Source organism: Schistocerca cancellata, chromosome 11 (genome assembly GCF_023864275.1).
Source record: "Schistocerca cancellata isolate TAMUIC-IGC-003103 chromosome 11, iqSchCanc2.1, whole genome shotgun sequence".
Taxonomy (NCBI): Eukaryota; Metazoa; Arthropoda; class Insecta; order Orthoptera; family Acrididae; genus Schistocerca; species Schistocerca cancellata.
This window is the reverse complement of record NC_064636.1, coordinates 54,568,933-54,584,837: the sequence shown is the minus strand read 5'-3', so window position 1 is coordinate 54,584,837 and position 15,905 is coordinate 54,568,933. Positions and strand designations below refer to the sequence as shown.

At 41.5% G+C, this 15,905-nt stretch overlaps 1 protein-coding gene across 3 annotated transcripts in view; it reads right to left on the bottom strand.

Annotated features, from left to right (window-relative positions):
- LOC126108709 (26S proteasome non-ATPase regulatory subunit 10-like) overlaps positions 1-10,703 on the bottom strand; it is a 55,548-nt gene extending 44,845 nt beyond the window's left edge. For all 3 annotated transcript variants that reach the window (XR_007523597.1, XR_007523596.1, XM_049914028.1), the window contains exon 1: positions 10,576-10,703. The gene's annotated coding sequence lies outside the window, so the exon portion shown is untranslated. The remainder of the gene's footprint in view (positions 1-10,575) is intronic.
- Between the last annotated feature and the right edge of the window lie 5,202 nt (positions 10,704-15,905).

Sequence of the window (15,905 nt, the reverse complement as noted above, 5' to 3'; positions counted from 1 at the left end):
ATTATGTTAAGGAAGAAGTATTACTGATTTATGTGACAAGATTATTAACTTTTGACGACGTTCATCGCGAGTTTGAGTCTTGAGTCTTGAGTCTTGAAAGTTTCAATGTGGTTTTAATATCTATTAAAGCAGATAACTTGCATTAATATAATTTCTGAGAAGAAGCAAACGACATCTAAATTGAAAAAAGTTTGCGCAAACCAACTGGACTGAGTGACGTAATTCTGCGCATACGATTCAAGTTATGATGTTTTAATTACAGTTTCGTTCAAGAACCTTTCAGAGACAACTTTAAAAAGAATTTAAATAATTTGAAGTGTTTTGTAACTGGCAGGTAACCAAGTCTGCACATGGTCATATGTCAAAAAAAATCATTTATACAAAATTTACGTCGTTACACTACACCAGCCCTGCAGGATTCACGGTATCTGTTCCCTCGAGCACTACTTCAGACATTAGTCGATTTCATGCCAAGTCGTGTTGTGGAATTCCTGCATGCTTTCGGGGACCCTACACAATATTAGGCAGGTGTACAAGTTTCTTTGGGTCTTCGGTATAAACAATACATCAAATGAAATGGCAGCACAAACAGTTTTGTCTGCATATCGAGGAGCATGGGCATGCACTGTTTCCTGTGTCTTCCGACTGGTTAAACGACGTTGTAGCAGACCGCTGGACTGGCCGAAACAGGCCGAATGATAGAGTGTTTCGCATGTCCTGCAACTTCGGCCGAGTGGCGTCAGGCGATGTTCACCTCTGAGGATGGGAAGAACTCGATCGATGCGTGCCGTGTGACGAATTGCGCCGTAATATTTCTGGCTTTGCAGCCATCATATTCAGCTGAAATTTGTTAACATCGAGTATAGATTTAAGTGTCAGGAAGTCATTTCTGAAAGTATTTGTATGGAGTGTAGCCATGTATGGAAGTGAAACATGGACGGTAAATAGTTTGGACAAGAAGAGAATAGAAGCTTTCGAAATGTGGTGCTACAGAAGAATGCTGAAGATTAGATGGGTAGATCACATAACTAATGAGGAAGTATTGAATAGGATTGGGGAGAAGAGAAGTTTGTGGCACAACTTGACCAGAAGAAGGGATCGGTTGGTAGGACATGTTCTGAGGCATCAAGGGATCATCAATTTAGTATTGGAGGGCAGCGTGGAGGGTAAAAATCGTAGGGGGAGACCAAGAGATGAATACACTAAGCAGATTCAGAAAGATGTAGGTTGCAGTAGGTACTGGGAGATGAAGAAGCTTGTACAGGATAGAGTAGCATGGAGAGCTGCATCAAACCAGTCTCAGGACTGAAGACCACAACAACAACACATATTCAGCTGCTAGAAGCTCTCGTAGAGCAGCTGAGAAGCCAAAAGTAGGAAGACGACATGATGTGGTGAGAGGTACCGATGTCAGATGGTCTGCTCGGCATCGTGAGGAAGACCGCCTAAATTCTGGTCCTTTTCAGCAATTGCCTGTTCGGAATTTGCGCGCCTGAATGATAATCTCCAGTTATTAACCCTTGGGCGCTGAACGGGGGGGGGGGGGGGGTTCGTTGAACCTGTGGTGTCACCGCCAGACACCACACTTGCTAGGTGGTAGCTTAAATCGGCCGCGGTCCATTAGTACATGTCGGACCCGCGTGTCGCCACTGTCAGTACTTGCAGACCTAGCGCCACCACATGGCAGGTCTAGAAAGACGGACTAGCACTCGCCCCAGTTGTACGGACGACATTGCTAGCGACTAGACGTACGAAGCCTTCCTCTCATTTGCCGAGAGACAGTTAGAATAGCCTTCAGCTAAGTCCATAGCTACGACCTAGCAAGGCGCAGTTAACCATATCTGGAGAGAGTCTTACTTGTATTCACCATAAACGATGTATACCAAAAGGATGGATTAAAGTTAAGTATTCCCAAAGCAACGTACTTTTCTTATTAGCATTCATTGAGCATCCTGTTTCAGACTTCACGATATTCTGGGTGAGCTGGTAGCGTGCCTATTCGGCCCTTCTAAATAACACTGTGTCGGCACTTCTGTCGACACATAACAGAACCCATAGTTTTTTTATGTCCCCTGCTTTTGCCCAAGTAACTTTCATTCTACATATTCCCTTTGAGTTATTGTTTGTTGGCTATTTTATGAAACGTTAGTCTCAGTATATTTTATAGAAAATTCCTGCTTTGAAAGAAAAAATAAATAAACTTATTATGGGTCCAAACAACCCCCCCCCCCCCCCCCCCCCCCCCGCTAGGCTTCCATGCTATAGAAAATTTCCCTTAGTAGGATTTCGTATTTCTCATCTCTACAACAATGCAACTTAGTTTCTTGTTGGTTGGTATTCTTGATATTTACTACAATCGGTTTACTTTCAGAGGAAGTGATTGTTGATGTAGTCAGCTGTTATTTATCTTGTAAACTTGCAGTGAGGTAGTGCAGTTCCCAACACTCAGGCCTCCAGTAACTTAGGTGTCCTACACAGCAAAAACAAAAGCAAGTAAAACCTTACTGATGTTGTCAACAATGCACCAAGATAAAGGCACTGTTGGAGGAGTGAAGAATAAAACCGAGATAAATGCATATTATAATTCCACTAAAGGTGGAATTGATACCATTGATCAAATGGCGCGTATGTACACCTGCAAGAGGGGAACTTAGAGATGGCCTCTATCTTCTACAAGCTGGGAAGGAACTAGTGAAATTGCAAGTAGAAGAAAGAAGTGCCAATGCAAGAAGGTTATCTAACCAAATTGTTCAATCAATGGAGACTGTTCTACAAAAGAAAGTCAAAGCAGTGACAACAAAAGCACGTCAGCCTCCTGCAGGGAAAGGTCAGTGCCATATTTGTGTAAGAAAACCTAAAACAAAGAAGCAGAAGTACAACAATCTAAGTAAACCAAAACAGAATTGTGGACAGTAACACACATTCAGAAAAAATTGTGAAGTGTGTCTCTTGCCTTGAAGTTGAGGACTCAGTAGTCTATTGTATATGAACACATCTGTATTTCGTATTGTAATATGTTTTATTCACTCAGTCCAATATTTATGACAATTCACAACATGATTAAACCGACGCCTTAGTTAAAATAAACCATTTTGAAAGTTGTAATTTTTCGTCGGTAAACTTATACCTGTGGGCTCGCCGAACCCCCCCCCCCCCTTATGCATCCAAGTTAGAAAAAAAAGCTTGGGTGTCCTAGGGTTAATATTAACCAAACTAAACAGCATATTTGCGTACATTTCATGTTAAAGCATCTCTCAATAGCGTGCTATCATTCCATTATTTCGCAAGTATTAATAACCAGCATAAAAATAAACAACTGCTAAACGAAAAAGCAGAAGATGCACTTCGGTGATCTTCGGATCGCGCCTAACTTGGAGGGCCGGTGAAGTGGTTCGGCTGTAGGATCAGATCTGGTTCCGCAGTGTCGGAGAAGAGTCGTGTTGTCTGCCGTTGTCGGTGTCAGTTAAGCCTTTATTAGCAATGTGTGGTTATTTGGACATGTACTTGAGAACAGTCCGACAGTAATTACGGAAATACGGAGTTCATTACTTTGTTGAAGAATGGAAATTATTTGTGACTCTGAAGTGGAATCTAATAGTGCAGTTTTTCATGTTCTGCTAGTAAAATCCGAGTGGCATCCCGTATAAACACACTAATTGGAAATTTAATTATTTCTAACATATCAGTTCCTCGCTAAGAGTTTCTTACAGTCTCAAGATATGGGATTCAGGACCTACGTACTGTTCTCTGCGCAGGGGACAAATAGACCACACGTTTCTAATTACTGCACGTTTTGTTCCCGGCTCCTTTCTCGGATTTTTTATTTTACAGAATTTTACTGTAAGAGTGAATTTCTTATTTTTCGGCTATCGCATGGAATGGCTTTTTTCTAAGTGTAAGAGGAGTAAGCTCTCTGCAGCTGGTCTAAATTTTGATGCATGGGTGTAAGAGCTGCTATATGATATAGGCGAAGAGGTAAACGCGAACGATTGCGATACCTTATATACACTCCTGGAAATTGAAATAAGAACACCGTGAATTCATTGTCCCAGGAAGGGGAAACTTCATTGACACATTCCTGGGGTCAGATACATCACATGATCACACTGACAGAACCACAGGCACATAGACACAGGCAACAGAGCATGCACAATGTCAGCACTAGTACAGTGTATATCCACCTTTCGCAGCAATGCAGGCTGCTATTCTCCCATGGAGACGATCGTAGAGATGCTGGATGTAGTCCTGTGGAACGGCTTGCCATGCCATTTCCACCTGGCGCCTCAGTTGGACCAGCGTTCGTGCTGGACGTGCAGACCGCGTGAGACGACGCTTCATCCAGTCCCAAACATGCTCAATGGGGGACAGATCCGGAGATCTTGCTGGCCAGGGTAGTTGACTTACACCTTCTAGAGCACGTTGGATGGCACGGGATACATGCGGATGTGCGTTGTCCTGTTGGAACAGCAAGTTCCCTTGCCGGTCTAGGAATGATAGAACGATGGGTTCGATGACGGTTTGGATGTACCGTGCACTATTCAGTGTCCCCTCAACGATCACCAGTGGTGTACGGCCAGTGTAGGAGATTGCTCCCCACACCATGATGCCGGGTGTTGGCCCTGTGTGCCTCGGTCGTATGCAGTCCTGATTGTGGCGCTCACCTGCACGGCGCCAAACACGCATACGACCATCATTGGCACCAAGGCAGAAGCGACTCTCATCGCTGAAGACACGTCTCCATTCGTCCCTCCATTCACGCCTGTCGCGACACCACTGGAGGCGGGCTGCACGATGTTGGGGCGTGAGCGGAAGACGGCCTAACGGTGTGCGGGACCGTAGCCCAGCTTCATGGAGACGGTTGCGAATGGTCCTCGCCGATACCCCAGGAGCAACAGTGTCCCTAATTTGCTGGGAAGTGGCGGTGCGGTCCCCTACGGCACTGCGTAGGACCCTACGGTCTTGGCGTGCATCCGTGCGTCGCTGCGGTCCGGTCCCAGGTCGACGGGCACGTGCATCTTCGGCCGACCACTGGCGACAACATCGATGTACTGTGGAGACCTCACGCCCCACGTGTTGAGCAATTCGGCGGTACGTCCACCCGGCCTCCCGCATGCCCACTATACGCCCTCGCTCAAAGTCCGTCAACTGCACATACGGTTCACGTCCACGCTGTCGCGGCATGCTACCAGTGTTAAAGACTGCGATGGAGCTCCGTATGCCACGGCAAACTGGCTGACACTGACGGCGGCGGTGCACAAATGCTGCGCAGCTAGCGCCATTCGACGGCCAACACCGCGGTTCCTGGTGTGTCCGCTGTGCCGTGCGTGTGATCATTGCTTGTACAGCCCTCTCGCAGTGTCCGGAGCAAGTATGGTGGGTCTGACACACCGGTGTCAATGTGTTCTTTTTTCCATTTCCAGGAGTGTAGTTCTGCTGCTGATCCTGGTTTTGTGGTAGCTGACGATCGCCATGAAACAGAGAGTAATACTGGTGAAGAAAATAAGTTGTTGAGAGAAGAGCCTGGTGTGATCTGTACTACAGACAATTCCTCAGAGCAAACTCACTACTTTTATAGAAAAAAATGATTTCAAGTGGGGTTGTTCTGAGGCTGTTACAGTAAGAAATCCACCGCAGCATAAACATTCTGATAAGGATAATGCCAGGACTAAAAGCCACGATTCGAATTTCGGGACAAAGGCGTTCTAAATCTCAAATATTTCTGGAACTTATTTCATGCAGAAATATTAATAGCATACCACGTGGTGGAATGGAGAAGATGAAGAGGTGTATTAAGTGTCCCGGGTCCAAGAAAAGAAAAACGGCGTACAAATGCACCAAAATGTGTCAACCAATCTACCTGCAGTATCATAGAAAGATATGCTTAGATTACGCGAAAGTATTGTGATTTAATATTTTCAGTTCATTTGGTCACTGTTTCCGTTTTCATTTTCTGTAATTTTTCATTTATTTTCGAGAATGTTGTAACAATGCTATCAGACATTTGAAGACTGCACATATCCATGATGTTTCGCGTTCATTTAGAGAATAATTTACTTGTAATACGAATAATATGATTATTTACTTAATTTTCGACAGCTAATGTGGACTTACATGATTAAAAGTTTTACGTGGTCTGATGACTACATATTTTATACTTGTTACATTTGAGCAATTTTTCAAGTTCAGGGTTAAGCAAAACTGAGTTGCTCTTTATACATTATTTACAATTGTTAGGTGAATGTAATAAATACCACAATCCTTAAAATCCCAATACTGACTTTCAGTCACCCGGTATATCATACTCTTTTTCACGCTGGCCCGGCGACTCAACGACATAAGTGCGGGAGTGGGTCTTTGCGTTGACGTTCAACTTGTGCGTGATGTCGATCATGAGTGGTGTTAGGTTACACTCTAAGGACACTCTGTATAAAGTGTATATTTTTTTAAAAGCGCAAGAAAACTGTCAGGAAAAGGTGTGTGATTTTTTTGAGACAGACGCAAAAATCAACGGCAGAATCAATTCTCGGTAAGAACAGTGCAACGCATCTCTGACGAAACTGATAAAAGTGTAATCGAAAATAAAGATGCCCCACGGCCAAGCTTTTTCTCTCCAAAAAAAGGAAAAAAAAAAAGCATTACACGCCAAAAACCTGTCAAGCGTTAGACAATGCGCAGAAAGACGTAATCCGTCACTCACAAGGGAATGGTCATACTTGTCATGTCGAAACCTGTGTTGCTTTTTTTTACCACTGTGAGTTAACATTGCAAGAATCTCTAACGCCCAATCACGCAAAGTTGTATTGCTCACACCAAATGACTGTTGTCTGGCATCGGTAAATAACTCAAAAAGTCGCGCATTTATCTCCGTCGCAATTTCCAGTCGACTATTACGTCGTCGAGCGACTTGTTTTTTCCATCTATACAATTCACGTTCAGAACGGACAAAGCGATACTTATTTTGAACAGTACTGACACGTAGGCGTTTCTTACCACTTTCGTTCAACCAATACGTCACCGCTTTTTCTTTGTCTGATAAGGTAATTGTAGTTGCTGGTGTTACTTTCGGAGATAATTGATGATGATACGTGGCACTATCACTCGAAGAGTCTTCATGAGTGCAACTTTCGTCGGTGTCTTCGCCGTCTGTAGAGTCACAGTCTGCAATATCGAGTGTTCCAGTTGTTTCTAGCCACATGTCTGCGCCATTTACATGCTCGTCTAGTAGTTTAACAACCATGTCGCACAACACATAGTCTTCACGCGTGTTTTCTGTTGATTGCTTCATTTGGCGACTGTGGTATATCTCCATGGCAAGCAGCAAAACATTTACAGGGTTCGCCATCACCTGTGAGGGGAGATTGAATGTTCACCGTAAAGTGGTTTGCGGAGTATAGATGAACATGTACAGAACATCTTTCATATCTCTAACCAGTTTTAGGACGGTATGTTTCGAAATACGTACCAGAAATTAAAAGGACGTGCATGCCACAGAAATGAATATTCGTTTCCCCTTTCCACCAAAACCTTGCAGCGATATTCCTCTTTAGTGAACGCCGCGATAAGACGGCCGCACTTCCCGACCATGCGCACAACGCTCGCGACTCGCCATTTCCAGGGGTGGCCAGCCGTCACTGCAAGCGCCAAGCAGGAAACACAGCCATGTTCGTGATTCTTTTTTAGGGACTTCCAGTTCATGTCAGCAGCTACAATTTTGCAAACGGACCTTTTGCACATTTAAATAACAGTGCCAAAAAAATCAATACATGTTTCGGCATGACAAGTCTGACCATTCCCTTGTCAGTTCAAAAATTTGTTAGTTATTGTGAATACTCAATATTTAAAAAACTTAAAAGCTGTTTCAAAACCTACAATAGACTATGGAGGAGGCATTATTTCTTTGTATAAAATTTCAAGAAAACTTGGATTTAAATATCGAAAAGATAATGACGGATGGAGATTTTTGATGGATATAAAAAATAGTCGCAAAACCTAATTTTTAAGGAGAGTGCATGAGATAATGAATGAAGGCACTATTACGAGGCTAATCCCAAAAGTAAGGTGTCCTATTTTTTTTATAAGTTCATAGACCTGTTTATTTCTACAATGGTTTACACCAGTTTACAGCTTGAACATTTATCTACACTACTGGCCATTAATATTGCTACACCAGGAAGAAAAGCAGATGATAAACGGGTATTCATTGGACAAATATATTATACTAGAACTGACATGTGATTACATTGTCACGCAATTTGGGTGCATAGATCCCGAGAAATCAGTACCCAGAACAACCACCTCTGGCCGTAATAAGGGCCTGAAACGGAAAAACTTTAAGCCATCTGCACATACGCGCCTTTGCTTGAAGCACTTCGAGGAGAAGTGTTTTGATAGGTTAGTTATTATTTACAATGTATATTTATAATTTATATTTACAGTGTCTGTCATTTTTAAACCTGATGTTTTCATAGTGCTAAGACTGGAGGGAATTGGCTTAAGTTAAGTAGTGATGCTATCCCGACAGTTTTTTATTTGCCGGAGCATATGAAATCGAAGAGGCCTAAGCTCCGTAAACCACACACTAGAAGGCGTTCGTTAGATGATGTCTCGTCTTCTGAAATCTGTGCTTCCAATGCCTCTAAGTCTGAATGTTGTTAGAGTGTGTGTGATAACTGCGAGTTAGTAAAATATTGTATTAGAATAGAACTGTAGCACGTTACGTTAAGTGCCATTTTTTTGTACCTTCTAATACTATTAAATAAATGTAGACTCCAAAATTATTTTCTGAAACTTCAAAGTCTCACCTTTCATCTAAAATATCATTTTTTTTTAAACTGATAGTTTAAACTTTTGTAAAAATAGTGGGAACTGAACCTTTGAAGTGCACCTAAAACTGATTCTCTAAAATGGGCCTGCTCCTAAAGTCGACAATTTTGGCACCTATAGTTGACATAATTCCCATATCCCATTTTCTTTTATAAGTGACTAGAGCTCAAAACGTGGCGAATCCAATGTTTAGTTTTGACACGAGCCCACTCTTACTGTTTAAAAGAATTTTAACGACATTTTACTTTAATTGATAGTTTATAGTAATTTCGTCCCGCTGCCCACCAGAGTGGCGTTCGATGTATTTGTTAGATTTTATAAATGGTACTGTGAACAAATCCAGGTCAAATGTGGTTCTGGCATAATTTTTTCGCAAATAAAAAAGTAATTTTTGTTGGAAGCTGTGATATTCGCTATTTACAATGTATTTAATACTTTCAGCCAGAAGGCAAATACTTGTTTATAAAGAATGATTAATGTATAATAAGGCGTCGCATAGTGACGGTGGAATTTCCTACATACTGTAATTCGTCCTCTTTGGGCGGTAATACAAACAGAAAAATACGGATAGATATGCGATCCTTCACTATTTTGTTCGCTGGAGAACAAATGAAGCCTTGAGCGCAAAACACTTGTACTGTTTTTCTTAAGTAAGACGGACGCAGATTTGTGGCAGTCTGATCTAACTTTTACTAGATGTATAAAAACGTGTTACGTCTAAGTTTGAGTGAAGTGTAAAAAAAAAAAAAATAACTGTTATAACTTAACGTGACGACGCACGAGCAACCAAAGAGGACAATAGCTATCTAAATAAAAGAGCGCTCAATGGACATGAAACGGACATAAAAATCTACCGTCATTGTAGTACTAAGCTTAAGGTACGATATACGTTTCAGTTGTAATAAACATTTGTTTTGGGAATACTGAATCATTTAGCAGTGCTCATTCCTGTCATCTCCTCCGTATTATTTTCATTTTAATTATGCATTTTGATACGATTACAGACACCAAGATCAGCAGTCCAATGTGCGTGTCACATTGATAAAAAGAAAACTGTTTTATCGTCTTCTTGCATCAGCTTTAATATTGAATTTCCCTTTTGTGTGATGTTACAGTTGTTTTGCGCCCTTAAGAACTTTCTGGTCCCTTAGGAAATTGTTTTGTCATAGCAATAACTTCACCACCGAGTATGATCGTATCTACGGTCATGAAGTAATTAGAAAGACGATAACGCAATTTCTTAATCAATAGCACACTAGCTGTGACTGCTTCAAGCCATGCGAAACTGCAATTAAAAACTATTCACATTTCATAATGCAATATTTTATGACAATGGTCAATCCATCATTCTTAAGCCAATTGTGATTGATAAAACAGTAAGCGAAATCTCAAACTCCAACTTTTCAATTGAATAACAACATCACTTTTATTTTGTTACATCACAAAGCGTTTGTCAGTCAATTGAGAAATGTGGGGAAAATACGATACAAACATAGGATGGCAGACCGCTGATTTGAAATCCCGCCACGTTTTGCTAACAGTCACGTGGTTTATGTTGGAGCCACACCAGCCCTATTGATTCTGCACAGCAAGGCCAGTCTACTAGTATCTATGGTCGAAGGTCGTACGAGAAGTCCGCAGAAAGCGACTGCGGCACATCTACGGAGCAGCGAACTTCACAGATGGGTCCAGAACAACGCGGCAATATGCGCAGCGCTCGAAATTGCAGTGCGGGCCAGCCGGTCGTCTTACCTTCGTGTAGTATCCCACGGGAAGCTAGTACGCGTCTAGGTTTAGCGTTGTCGACCGCCCAGCTTCTCCGCGCCACACAAACAGCTGACGACCGCAGCCACGCTGCCCCCTGCCCCCTCCGCCGCGCCCGTAGCCCTGACGTCATGAGGCGGCGTTGCCAGCTCGGCTCACAGCGTGCGCGATAAAGAGCAGATTCGGCACGTAGCGTTCGCGTGCAATAGAGGTGGGCCAAACGGTTATTGTGGAGTAACCGTTATCACAGTTCCAGTAATTCTTTGATAACCGTTATTTTTAACGGTTATTAATAACTGTCAAGTTATTTTTCGCTAGCGAATCTGTAGAGGTGGGCCAAACGGTTATTCTGGAGTAACCGTTATCACAGTTCCAGTTATTCTTTGGTAACCGTTATTTTTAATGGTTATTAATAATTGTCAAGTTATTTTTCGCTAGCGAATACTGAATACTCCGACGGGGCTACAGTTAAATAACGACATAGTTGGAATCCATCAGTTTAGTCATCAGTATAACTGCGAGTAGTGTGAAATGGCAGGAATGTCGTATGAATCGTGTCATAACCTTACCTAATTAACTCTGGGTACATTTTAGTTCATGTTAGAACGATTATTAGTGTTTCATATCATACGTATGTAGGTTATCGGTCGCTATTAGAAATATCTTCGCAGCTGCAACAGGAAGTACGCGGAACTTCGCCACAGCACTGTTTAAGTAAAATGTTAACAACGTGCGTTTTTCAATATGAAGTAATATGTAAACTGAATACTGTACGTTAAATTCGAAGCTTAATTTCCTGTGCTGCTCACTTAATAGAATACGTGTACAGCCTTGTAATACAACAAAAAATATACGTAATGTGACGGATTTGTTTACTCCTGTCCTGTACAAGATAGTCCTATTGGGGAAAGTGTGAGTACGCTAATCCAAGTTTTATGTGAGATTTGGAAACTGCTCGATTTCTCCAGCTACAGCATGTTTACAACATATGAAGACACGCAGATCGAAAAGGTTGACAGTGTTACATTTCTGGGACTACGACTCGATAATAAATTCGGTTGGGAAGGGCATACCACAGAACTGATGAAGCGCCTAAACAAGTCTGTATTGACAGTGAGAAAAAAATGGTTCAAATAGCTCTGAGCACTATGGGACTTAACGTCTGAGGTCATCAGTCCCCTAGAACTTAGAACTACTTAAACCTAACTAACGTAAGGACATCACACACATCCATGCTGTGATATTATTGGATTTCAGACATTTTGCATATGAGAAAAAGACAGCCACCGAGCTGTAGTTTGTAATGATACTAAGCATGACAACGCGAGAGCAAAGAAACGAAATCTGTTTATAACGTGCGCCTATACTAAAGCGCGGCCAGCGTTTAAAAGGTACGTTTAAACACTATGACTCGCTGGGCACAGATATTTAAAATCATTGCCGCAGCGCTTGATAGCAAGAAGCAGCGAAACAGAAGAAAGAACAATTTATCGTTTGTTAGGAAAATTCTAGAGTCTTTATAGTTAGCTGTACTTCTGGTCGCCGATATGTTAACATGTACTTCATTACCTTTGGTGTTTGGTCGCCGACTTGTTAATACGTGTTATGTAGCACCGCTACAAGTTATATTTCATTTAGTGTGAAAAACCACGTTATCACCAAGAAGAATAGAAAAACGCTTTTGTAAACCTTGTGACGATAAAAAAAAATATATACGCGCACGCCATGTCATTTAATTTTTACAAAATATCACACACACAAAAGCAGCGATTGTTGGACTGCTCCATGTATGAGAAAAACATAAAAATGTAAGTTTTGTATTCACTGTAAATTTGTTAATGTTTATAGTTTAACTCCTTTGTTCTTTGAGAATATATTGATGCTTCACTGTAGAGAAAATCTATGCATATTCTTTTCTTTAAATTAACCACAAATAATGTTTATGTTTAAATGAACTTTGTTACAGGTTCGCTCTTTATCGCGGTGTCCCGATTGTATTGGAGAGACCATTAATGTGTTCAGTTTCCAATCTGACAACTTTATTTACAAAATTTCACTGTTTTGCATTCATTTCCAATTTTTTTTATTATTCAAATAGGTCCCTTTGGTAATTTAATTGAAGAGTCTGATTGCGTGAAAGCAATCCGGGTTAAGAGTTCATTTGAGAAACTCTTTTCACGCAATCAATCTGGACGTCTCCTGAACACAATCGAGAACCGACGCATCGGCGATCATTCATTAATTTTTCTCTCTTTCCAAGTCTTACCAAAAAACGGCCAAGGAGAACTACCGTGAGTACGCAATCTAGTGTTAAAGGTTGCATTCTTTATCTTGTCGGCAAACATTGCCATAAATTATCATCATCAATGTTATATTTGGTTAAATGTGAAAAGCCAAAAAACCTTTTAACGCTAGATGTGGCGCTCGAACAGGGACCTAACTAAAAAACTAATTTGTTCTTTTTATTTTCATGCTACCATCTGGAGGAAATTGGAAGCCAAAACCAGTGATAAAAAAAAAGGACGCATATGCAGAAAAGCGCAGTAAGAATCCACAACAGCAATAAATAGCAGCGCACAAGACAACTAATGTGAGTACGATTTTTCATTACGTTTGAAGCTTTGCGTACCGAGCATTCAGTCGGCTCGTGACATTCACTCTCTACGCTTTTTTCCTTTTCCTCAAGCAATTTAATTTCCAAATTTCTGTTTCCTTTTGCTATTAGATCCGCCTCTACCTCATCATTTCGGTTACAATAGTTAGAAATAGTTAGCAAGAATTTCCATTGTTGTGCATTTTAGTGAATCACAATGGCCGCTATCTGTGCCAGTTTCAGTGTTCTATAAAAAGTGTTTTTCATTTATTTTATCACTCCCGTTGCCATATTGGCATTTTCGCGTGTCAGAGTTTCAATTGTTCATAACGCGCAAGCAATATCTGAGAAATCAGGACGCGAAATCCGTGGCGCACCTGACAAGTGAAAATCATAATTTAAAAAAAAATTATCTTTTCTAGCTCGTGCAGTGTAACTACTTTAAATTTACGATGGCTGATGAGCAACCAAGGCAACTTAGACCGCGCGTGGGTGTAAACAAACCTGAATCTCGTAGTGAGGGAACAACCGACGACGAAGCGACACGTGAGCTGTCGGCGCCACAGACCGCATCGCAGTCACGTGAATGCTCGCTGTCAGATATACTAAAATTGTTTGCTGATATGAAAACCAGTTTTGAAGCAAACATGGCACAGCTTACAAACCAAAGTGACAATCTTGGAACGCAAATCAGTCAGTTAGCAAATCAAAGTGACAGCATGTTCAACAGTTTAGAATCAAGGATAGAGGACATCCAAGCACAAATCAAAAATTCGAATGACACCATGGAGGAAAAAATTAAAGCCATTATCACTGCTTACGCAAGCGAGCTAAACGCAAGCGTACACGCAAAAATTGGTAGTGTTCTTTCGATGGTGGAATCCGCCGAGACCAATATTGGTAGCAAGTTCACAGATATGCAGGCCCAAATAGATGTGTGTAAATCAACTGCGAGTGACTCTTTGAAACATTACAGTGATGTTTCAAAGAGAGTAAGCCAATTGACAGAAGGTGTCAACCACGTTGGCGAGCGAGTTGAAGACCTTGCTCAGCAAATATCCGATGTCAATATTGTCAAAAAGATCGCAGATGTCAACACCGGTATAAGCAATACACTTAACAGGGAATTTGAAGAGTGGATGCAATCCATTATCAGCAAGGTACACGTTGAACTAAAGGGTACGGTTAAATCTGCTACAGCAGAAATCTTAACCGCTCCCGGTACTTCTGGTGACACTTTAACCAGTGAATTAGGTGAAATCAGACGAGCATTTAGCCACGATCTTCCGGAATGGAAACGTCAGCTAAGCAATGGTATAGATCAACTGAAACGACAATTTACGGAATTGCAAGGTGACAATCAAAGTGAGTATTCGCTACTGCCAGAACACGATAATCGTCAATACCCCGCGAGTCAGGTACAATTCTCACCAACAGGAAATAATACGCGTGACGAAACTTCTACGTCACGTAGTCATGCCGATCAAATAACTCTCGTTGAACTAATGCGAGACGAGAGTGTGCTAAAACACAGAGTTTTTCAGCCGTTTATACCTGAAAAACGAAATATACATCCCATAGTATTTCTAAAATCATTCACAGGTGCTTTTCCGGAATCATGGAACGACGACAGTTCATCTTAGGCTATGTACACGGTGAAGGATCAATTTGGGGTACAGAAATAATAGAGAAATGTCACACCTATGCAGATTTTGAAAAGCGTTTTTTGAATAAATTCTGGAGTTCAGGTATACAACAAAGACTCCGAAAGGAGGTTTACAACGCCGAACCTTTCAACACCAAAGGAGGAGGTTTGAGACGTTATTTTGAAAAATATCTACGTAAAATTCAGTATTGGGACACGCCCATTTCAACCAAAGATGTAATCATGATCTTAAAGTCAAAACTTCCTGTGTCAATAAGAGAAAAACTAGTTAATGTGAGTGAAGAAGACCTAGAAGCCTTTCTTTCTGTTCTTGACAATTTGGATATGATCTATGAGGATGTGCGTGCGAGCGTGCGGAATAATTATAACAATGGACCGCCCGCTCCGCAGCAGCACATAACAAATTGCGTCAATGGAATGTCGTACCATCATAACACGGGACAACCAAACGCTCAGCCTTACGGCAATCATAACAGTTTCAACCGCCGTAATGGAAAACAATATAACAAATATCCACACCAGAATAGATACAATCCGATTTATCAAAACACACAGCAACAATACGGTAATTCACCGATAAATCACAACGGTAATTACCAGTACCAGAACAACAAGACGAATAATGGAAATCGTCACAAGGGAAAGAAATGGAACAATTATAACAGACCACAACAGTACAGTCAGCCGAGTCACTTCACTCCCTCTCACCAAATGAATTTTGCACAGCCGAAAAATGCGACATTTTCTCACCAACCCAACCAACAGTTCAGGAACAATAGTCAAGACAATTCGTCGCATGCTTTTCCTGACACCGCCGGTCATAATAGCCAAGGAAATCCGACCATTTTCTACACACAGGCGAACCAAGCACCAAACGCGATGTCAAATAACACGCAATCAAGAGATGCACAAGTCGTATGGGATACGAACGCAAATTTTCGACCTGGTATGTCGCAAAATACTAGTGAAGTAAAAATAACTGACATTTCAGCTCCATCCCAGTCGGAAAACCATTAGCAGCTTCTTTAGGCCTCCACGGTGAAGCTGCGGAACCAATAA